Genomic DNA, 10,363 nt, shown 5'->3' on the forward strand with positions numbered 1-10,363 from the left:
AGCGGAGACTGTAAAATCTTGTTCGGTGTCACCCAGCCCGCTGCTCTACAGATGTCTGCCAGAAAGGCGCCGTGCGCCAACGCATGGGAATGCTCACCCCCAGGGGGCACGGCTCACCTTGGGATTGGTACTCCAAGGCGATGGCATCCACTATTCAGTGGGCCAACCTCTGCTTGGAGTCAGCCTTCCCTTTCTGCTGACCTCCGTAGCAGACAAAGAGCTGCTCAGAGCTTCTGAAGCTCCGGGTGCAGTCCACATATATGCGCAACACTCTTGTGGGACACAGCAATGCCAAGGCTAGATCTGCCTTCTCTGAGGGCAGTGCTTGCAGGTTCACCACCTGATCGCAAAAGGGCATGGTGAGAACCTTGGGCACGTATCCAGGCCAGGGACACAGGACAACATGAGAGTAGGCCGGCCCAAACACAATGCACTCTCCGCTCACCGAAAATGCTTGGAGGTCCCTGACCCTCTTGATGGAAGTGAGCGCGGTCAGGAGCTCTGTCTTAGCAGACAGGAACTTAAGCTCACCTGAGTCCAGCGGCTCAGAGGGATCCCTCTGAAGGCCAGCCAGGACAGTAGAGAGATCGCAGGAGGGCACCAGGGGTGGCCTAGTAGGATTCAACCTTCTGGCACCCCTTAGGAACCTGACAATGAGATTGTGCTTTCCCAGGGACCGGCCATTGCATCGTGATGTGCTGCGATAGCAGCCACATACACTTTCAAGGTGGCGGGTGACAGCCTACGCTCCAACCTTTCTTGCAGGAAAGAAATCACTACTCCAATCGTGCATCTTCGGGGGTCTTCTCGGCGGGAAGAACACCAGTTCATGAACAGACTCCACTTCAGAGCATAGGCTTGCCTCGTCGAGGGAGCTCTAGCCTGAGTGATCGTGTTTACCACCGCCGGTGGCAGATCACTTAAGTCTCACCATGAGTTCCAAAAACCAGGTCCAGGTGGGCCAGTAATGCGCAACCAGCAAGACCTGTTCCTTGTCCTCCCTGACCTTGCACAGTGTCTTTGCGAGAAGGCTTACTGGGGGAAACTGCTCTTTTTTGTGGGAATGTGGGAACAGAAATAAAACGGAACAAAGGATTCTCTGCCCAGCCCTCCTCCAGGGGAAGGAATGGTGCTGTTCTCGCCATCTTCTGAAAAAGAGCAGCTTCCCACATCTCCACGTTGTCTGTGTCAGGGCCGCTTTGTCGTCTTTTTAGAGGACTTAGGGGCCGTCTGGGACGCGGAGGGCACCGCAGTCCTCCGAGAGGCTCGATGCACTGGCCTCGACAGTGTCTCAGCACGGGGAGGAGGCGCGACTAGCAGGTTGAGGCGCGGCCCGCGGCGGAGCAGTGGCAGCTGGAGAATCACGCCGGGGCAAGATGTGCTGGATGGCCTCTGTCTCTGCACTGCCAAGAACTGCTGGGTAAAGTCCTTGACATTGTCGCCGAACAGGCCAACCTGCGAGACGGGAGCATCAAGAAAGCACACTTTGTCGACATCTCTCATTTCAACGAGGTTAAGCCAAAGATGGCACTCTTGGGACCGCGCCACCACTTTCATCGCCCGGAGGGTGAAGTCAGTCGCCGAGCGCAGTTCCTGCATCAACCCCAGGTTGGAACTACCCTTGTGCATTTCTTTGAGTGCCTTGGCTTGGTGGACCTGCAGGATAGCCATGGCATGCAGGGCAGAGAGCGGCCGTCAGCTTACAGGCTTTGGACGGGAGACTCGGACGATTCCTCCAAGTGGCGGCGTTTTGCGGGCACAGGTGCACCGCAACCGCTCTCTCCACCTGGGGAATGTCTACATACCCCCTAGCTGCCCCGCCATCGAGGGTAGTGAGGACAGAGGAGGCCGACGAGCGACTTCTGGCCGAAAACCAATCCAGCGTGCACACCTCCAGCCCGATACTCACGGCTGCCTGGGAAAGCACGGCCATCACTTCCGGGTCCGACTTGTTGACGGCGACAACACCCGAGGGGTGCAGCCCCGCCGAATCTTCATCCTCGGAGGACGATAGCCCATCCCCATTCGGATCAGATGGTCACTGCAGTCACCTGGATCCAGTACGTATCCAGCCCAGATGGTGGATCAGCACCTAGAGGTGACCTCGACAGCCCTGAATGTCAGCGGAGATCAGGACAACTAGATGAGCCCCAGAGACAGATCCCCAGTGAAGACTTTGTCTCCTAGACGGCCACCGGGACAAGACCACAGGAACCAGTTGAGTCCTCTGCACAATGTGACTTTGCTGCAGCCTGGAACTGAACTGCTGTTTTCGTCTGGCCAGAGGAGAACTGGCCCCCCAACTGAGGCTGGATTCTCCCAAGGTTTTTTCTCCATTCTGTCAACGATGGAGTTTTGGTTCCTTGTCGCTGTCGCCTCTAGCCTGCTTAGTTGGGGACACTTAATTTCCAGCGATAACGTCGACTTGATTACACAGATACTATTTAAACTGAATTGAGCTGGATGATGACATCACTGAATTCAATGATGAACTGCCTTTAACTGAAAATTGAGTGTTTACTATTGTCATTTTGCATTATTGACACACTTTTTTCCTAATTAATGCTGTACAGTTGCTTTGATACAACCTGGATTGTTAAAAGCGCAATATAAATAAAGGTGACTTGACTTGACTTGGATGCACCTGTCGCCTATTTATACCCGTATGCACGGGGGGTGGCTCAGGTATGCAAAATCCACAAGCCAAAATTCACTGCCATTTTCTCTGAAAGTCAGAGTGGATTGGGGCTCTCAAGTAAACCCCCTGTGTCGTCACGACATAACTCGTAGTGACCGACAGATAGGGAACTAATATATTTTAATTTCACCTCTATTGAAACTTGCCATGTATTTAAATATATTTGTAATTACACATTTGTAATGATGAAGCTATAATTTAGAACATTTAAAATATATTAACTTGAAATGTAATATCAAAAAACATATTACAGTTAAAATTATAGTATTATCATATGATTATTATTATATTATATAATATAATCAATCAACACAAAATATGTGTACTTGAAATCATGTCATATTGATGATTTAAAATGTGCTTTAATGTAAAACATTTAGTTTTACAATATTACCATGTGCACTTAAAATTGTACTTAAGTGTATTATGAAAATGTACACTTAAGTGGCCTTTTAAGTCATTAAGATTTAAGTACACTACAAGTGCACATTTAATACATCTAGGCACACATCCCCAAGGGATCATGAAAGGAAATATACCAAATATTGTTTATGACAAATCCAGTTCAAATATGGTTGTAAATCTGACACATATATGTGATTTTCAGCTTAACTTCAGACTTTCTTTAGTAGATGACAATAGATGATAAAGCTTGTCTAGGTAAAATAATAACAACAACAATAATAATAATAATAATAATTAATGCATGGTAAATCCTACAGTATTTCTTGTTTATTTTAGAAGGTCTCTCACATCTGTATGTTAAATTAACTCTTATACTAAACCTTCCACATGTTATTTAGCAATGGGAGCCAAATGCTTCAAAAAGGGAGATAAAACTGCTCTACCCGACCAAGTCCAGATAGCACATCACAGATCATTTTGACAGTATTAGTCTAAAATATTCCTTCTAATATGATCAGAAATGTAAACACAGCTATTTGTAAGTGAGGTCAAAAAGAAGAATGTGATGAAATATCAGATCTATGGGACTCGCAGCTTACATGCAGCCTGTGTGCTCGTTAGATGCCGAGACATCTGTGAAAGATTGCATCATCTGGAAACCGCAGCATTCTATTCATCATATTGAGTTCAAACATCTGATAAACATCTGAAAAGAACACATTCAGACACTCATTCTACATGTTGAAATAATCTGCAAAATATAATTTTAACATCTAACATAGCGATTGCTTGCTTTATAGATGATGAAACGTGTGATCTGCTTTTACCCTTACTTTTGTTGTTGTGTTGTACTAATGAAATTGTTACTGTATTGATTTTCTTTGAATTCTAATTCAATAAATTCCTCTTCCTTTGGGGTGGGGCTAGTTCATGAGTTATAAGGGAGCCAGTTTTTAAAATAGTGTACTGTAAGATAACGAAAGTTTACTCAGTCAACTCATGCTGTGTGGCATCTTTTATTCATTGCAGGTACTTTTTAAAGCCTATTGGTAATCTAAATATGAGAGCCCTTGAGTGTTTTATTGTTTAAAGTAGTCCAAAGATCCGTGACACCTCTTTACCTGCACTACAGCGCGATACACTAACAGCGGTGTCGCATAAACCCATAATGGCATCTCACTGTTATCACACGTTCTCATTATGCATGTAGACAGAGCGTCTCAACGCACATGACTGGTTCTCCACAGGCCCACGGCCTCACGGGGGATTTAATACACGTCGTAGTCTCCGCTCCACCACCCCACCGCAGCACCAGGTAGTCGCTCTGCACCGCCATGAAATTAAGCAGAAAACACAGATTAGCTTTCAAAAAGTGAACTAATGTAGCATGAAATGCTGCAGCCATGCTCTAGCAATCAGACGTTCCTCTCCATGACCTATTTTTACATCGCTCTCCTTTCTCGCGTGCACAGCTTTTATCCCCAATCCATTCCCATCTCAACATCTGGATACTGGGAACATTTAGCTGGTAATTGGTTTGGGCTTTTTATTATTCTAGTAGTGCTGTGGATTGGAGGGGGACTGGAGGGATGAGCGATGCATCGATGATAGTGGAGGATATCATGACTTAGGCTGACAAAGAAATCATTCAGAGACAGACAAAAAGAATGAATACAGTGCAGGGGTTGGTGTTGTGACCAGATTATCATCCTTATATATCACAATATAGTTATTTTTGCAAAAAAAAAAAAAAAGTTTGTGGTAATGGTTTTAAATCAATTAAGAATGTTCATCAAAATAATTACATGACATGGTAATTAATCAAATTAATCACAATTTCATATATCAATGTTTCAATCTTTCGTAATTGTAGACTATGTACACATGCAGACCTTGGCAGTTCATTGTTTTTCACTGTTCCGTTGCTTTCGTCCAGCCTTGTATGAACAGCTATTCATTCTGTTCTCAAAAACATAAAGGTGTGGAAGGAAAATCCCTCATTATGGAATTTGAATGGATCAGGAAACATGATTTATTGCATACATTTTTTCACGTTTTAACCCTATTTTTTTTTCTGGTAATGTCTATTTAATCCAGTGATTTAAATACTTGACAAATGAAGTGACAAATTTCTCTATTTTTTTTTATTTGATGGATAAAAAAAGAAAAGATTATTAATGACAAAGTCTGGCATCAGTGAAAAAAAAAGAGCTTCACATGCAACACATAAAAAAAAAAATCTCACAACAGTGAAACTAATATGGATATACTGTATGCACACCTGTGACTGTAGTTGATTTTGCATTAATCACACTAAACTGTGCTAAAGTTGTGCTGTTACTTGGCAACGGTAAACAATTACATTCTGTTTTACGTTAATGCTAACAGCCCCTTAATGACAAGTCCTTCCTCATTTTGACTTGTTTGGGAAACGTCCCGCTCTGTTTCACGCTTACGTATATAATGTGAAGCAGTCCTGTCCAATGAACACCAAACATCTAGCATGATATAAACGATGCAGCAAAATTTCTAATGGTTGACACATATTTATCATTACATGGTACATATTCTATACAGTAGGCCTACCATCTTAAACCCATTCCTAATAATATAGTACAGTAGGCTGTGCTCAGCATGCAAATATATTTTATGTATGCATTGTAAGGGAAACAGGTCAATTTAGCTCAAAGGGAATCATTTAAGATTTTAAAGGGAATTTGGACAGAATCACTGTTTTACGGCTGATCACTGAGTTGGTTAGGCTTGCTTCAGACTAGCTAGTGCTAGGGTCTGATTTATGAACATCCTGTTGTCTTGGGTCTCTGTGGAATTCGGCTTCTCATGTTTCAACCATGTTTTGACCAAATCTTAGATTGTCTGATTCGGTCTGATATCCTACAGCATGAAATACCCAGATGACCTTATACATTTGCTAAAATGTGCAGTGTGAGATACTGTATCTCATATAAAACAACATGCATAACTTGGCCTTTCATTTCCAGTGTGGTGAATAAACCATAAGAAATTACAATCGTGATTTTCCAAAATGATATCCTTGACTTATTATTTGATCAGACTACCGAGACATTTATAAAAATGAAATGTAACCTGAAAGAAAAAAATGGAAATGAAGCTTTGAAATACAGCTAATGATCTCCATTTCAGACATTCTTTTGTATAAATGAAACCTGAAGGAATAGAAACTTTTCTTAAGACCACCCTTGTAAAAGAAGTGTACTTAATTGTATTGAATGTGCACTTGAAGTGTACATCAAATATTATTATAAAAAAGGTAATACTTTATTGTAAGGTGTCCTTGTTACACGTTACATGTACTATTATAATAATAACAATTAAATTAACAATTAATTATGCATAATCACATGCAAGTAACCCTAAGCCAAACCTTTATCCTAAGACTAACCATATAGTAAGTACATGTAGTTAATTAATATTAGGCCTAGTCTGTATTTAAATGTATATTTACACTGTAACAAGGACACCTTAAAATAAAGTGTGGCCCCAAAAAAAAATAAATAATAATAAAATAAAATAAAAGTGAAATAAAATGTCACATAATTATTTAAAGAGGGTACACTTTCATTAGTCTTGTTTCTAACACACTTAAGTACACTTTAAAAAAAATACACTTTGTAATGCCAAATTAAAAGTTTTACTTTAAAGTAAATTTTAAATGACCATGTTTCAATAATCTTATTTTTGACTAAGGTACTACAGGACATGTACAGTATTTGAATATAATTTTAACTGTATGCATTTTACATGTAACATTTGTAACATTTACAGTTCAACTTAATAACACTTCATCATTACAAATGTGTAATTACACATTTAAATAGGTGACATACCAGTTTCAATAGAAATGTCATTACAGTATTTTATTTTACCATAAATTCAGTACATCTGTCACCACACTTTAATCATAAGACAATAGAAGTAATTATGAAATTGCATAAAAAGATGGACTTAAGTCCCTTTTAAGTAGGTCTATCACCTAAAGCACTCTATATGTTGTCTAATTGTATTTAATAAAAAAGGAAGATATAATATATTTTAATTTCAAACGTTTAACATGTTGTTTAATAGTCTGAAAATAATGCATTCTGTTTGCACTTTAGTTCATTTTAAGTATTATTTTGATAAGTCCTCTTTTTAAAATGCTAAAGTGTAATTTTTTCTGGGCTGCTTTATGCAGTTAGCAACTTTCTGCGACTACCTTAATATTTAAAGGTGGCTTGACGTTAGTAGACACCATGACGTTTAGCTGTTATGACACTAAATGCCAGCGGCTGTCTATAGTTAAAAGGTCAAAGAGTAACGGGGCATCAGCCACAAGGAATTGCTTGAAATTCTGGATAATGTACTTCTTGGTGCCAAAAAGTGAATACACAAACCGCTATGAAAGCTCCATGTTCTCTGACTTTTATCACTGTTTTTTAAGAACTGTAAAAAGAAGACAAAGTATGTGTGGCATCTCTTCTATTTATTCCCATCTCGATCAGGAGACGGCCATACGCTGTCTCCCATCACATGCGTAGAATGGGACACAGCTCAGCAAAGGCAAACGATTTGAGGCATATGTCAAGATCTTACAGACTCTAAACAACGGCGTGTCAGGATAGCGGGCAGCAGAGAGCACGGGAACAGAGAGCCATCCACTCCAATCGCAGCCTGCAGACTGCGGCCCGTGCTGTGCTCTGAAAGGCTCAGGGATGTTTGCCTGCGAGCGAGAAAGAGTCCAGGAGACTGCGAGATGCAGTCCACTTCTATTATGCAGACAGAGACAGAGCTGAGGAGGGAAAAGGAGGCCGCACAGAGGGAGATAAAGGAAAATTATGAAAGATACACCTATGTACATGTAACAAAGCATTTTTGAATGCATACTCATTTATACATGAAGGCAGGAACATCTGAAAGACATGATTCAAAGCTTTCAAGCTTCTCTGAACAGTATATGTAACTTACTGCTTAATTCACCACAGATTGTAATATGACATTTTTTAATAAAACAGGATGTTCAATCAGAAAACATGTAGGGTGGGACTTTTATTTATCAGTAATTAATTTGGATGGTGGCAGTGGTGATATACAACTTGCTTTGTGAAATAGAAGTGTGCTTAATTGTATTGAATTATATTGACATTATTGATTGCACTTGCAGTATTTTAAAAATATATTCTTAAAAACTGTACTCGCAAATCATATAATATTATTAATGCTTTTCTTTTTACTTCTAATTACATTTTAAATATTTATGTTTGAATATTTTGTCATGCTTAAAAGAAGTACACTTATTGTCATGTATTGACTAACATCCGAAAAGCTCATGTAAAGTACTTGATTATAATTTGAACTGTAGTGTGTTATTCAATATTACATTTAAAGTCAATACATTTTAAATGTACTAAATTGTAAATGTGTCGTTACAAATGTGTTGCAAATACATGGCATAACATTTTCAAAATTAGAAATTGCAAAAGTACAATTTAAAAATGTTTTAGTTTACCATAAATGCTTTTCAACACATTTGGTTGTATACTTTAACCATGTTACAAAGAAAATAGAAATAATTGTAAAGTTACATATAAAAATGTACTTAAGTCCTACTTAAGTGGGTCAAAAAAGTTCAGCTAAATGCATTTATTATAAATTTCCATTTACAGTTAAGTGTCTGAAAACATTACATTCAATTTGCACTTAAGTATATACATTTATTTAATCCTCTGGGGTCTGAGGGTGTTTTGGGGCCCTGGAGAAGTTTTGACATGCTCTGACATTTGTGCTTTTTTCAGTTGCTTATAAACATTTTAATGGCTAAAGTTTATTAGCACCATAATCAGCACAAACTGGGCTACAATAATATGTGGGCAGCATGTATGTATGCGATTGTGTTTTTGAGAAAACAACGATTATGCGTGCTTAGTGAAAAACTAACATTTTAAAGCCACTGAAATAAGGCCATAAAACACATACAGACACAATCGCATGTATGTATGCGATTGTGTTTTTGAGAAAACAACGATTATGCGTGCTTAGTGAAAAACTAACATTTTAAAGCCACTGAAATAAGGCCATAAAACACATACAGAACATTTCTTCACAAGACTTTTGAGAACTGGATCTTGAAGTCTAGAGTTTTTGCTTCAGAATGATGTGAAAATCACCTTGTTTACTCACTCACAGAAAACAATATATTGATTTAAATTTTCTAAGACACATTTTGTGTAGAAAAGGAATATGCGAGGGGGTGTGAATGGTCATGGATAATGCTGTGATTCACACCTGAGAAGACAAAGGCCTGCATAATGAGCTGCATAATGAGCCTTTCAGTCAGGTGTGTGACAGAGGGAATTACTACAAAAAAGAATATGAGGAAAAAAGAAATGTATCTATTTTTTGTTTGTAGTTTATTTAGAATATATATAACTATCACATCATTTTGGGAGTGTGTGCATAACATGGTCTTAGCTGTGGTCCAGGTTCTTGTGCGGGCAGGAATCTCAGAGCCTGTGGAACATGTCAACCAAACATATTTTAACATGCAGTAACTAAATCAAATGAAAGTGAGTTGAAAACTGAACGAGTGTCCCCTTCCTATGAGAGATGCAGGTGAATGCAAGAGTGGTGTATTCCCCACAGTACCTTAGTATAGTATGCATACTTCATGAGAAAACACAATGCCAATTCTTACATTTCAACACTATCAACCACCACTAATATTACCACATATTCTAGGAATAATAAAATTACAATTACTATACTGTGCACTTACTCAGTATGATTTTCCAGCGAACTCTAAACTGAACGACATGCGTGTGCCTTTCTTGTGCAAGATGTAAGGAATTTAACTCATTTTATCTGTAATGAAATTAATTATTATTATTTTAGCTCAGGTTTTGAGAGGAATCGATTCTTAAAGATTCGATATTGATTTCTTCAAGTGGATCTGATTCAACTACTTAGAGCTTAAACTGTATCAACGGTATCAGTATATCGTAACGATTCTGTTCATATTACTTTGTGGCCAACGACAACATAAACAAAATGGTAATCTTATTAATTTTGAGCAAGGTAACAAGGATCTGGGCAGAGTTTTAACTTCAAAAATTTCACGACACAAGACAATAATACTTTTTTATAAATGAAACAAGAATTTATTGGCTATACTAGATTACATTAAACTAAGCTAAAACACACACATACACACACACACACACACACACATACAGTTCTGAAGAA

This window comes from Sinocyclocheilus anshuiensis, unplaced genomic scaffold (genome assembly GCF_001515605.1).
Source record: "Sinocyclocheilus anshuiensis isolate Anshui unplaced genomic scaffold, SAMN03320099.WGS_v1.1 scaffold35, whole genome shotgun sequence".
NCBI classification, from domain to species: Eukaryota; Metazoa; Chordata; class Actinopteri; order Cypriniformes; family Cyprinidae; genus Sinocyclocheilus; species Sinocyclocheilus anshuiensis.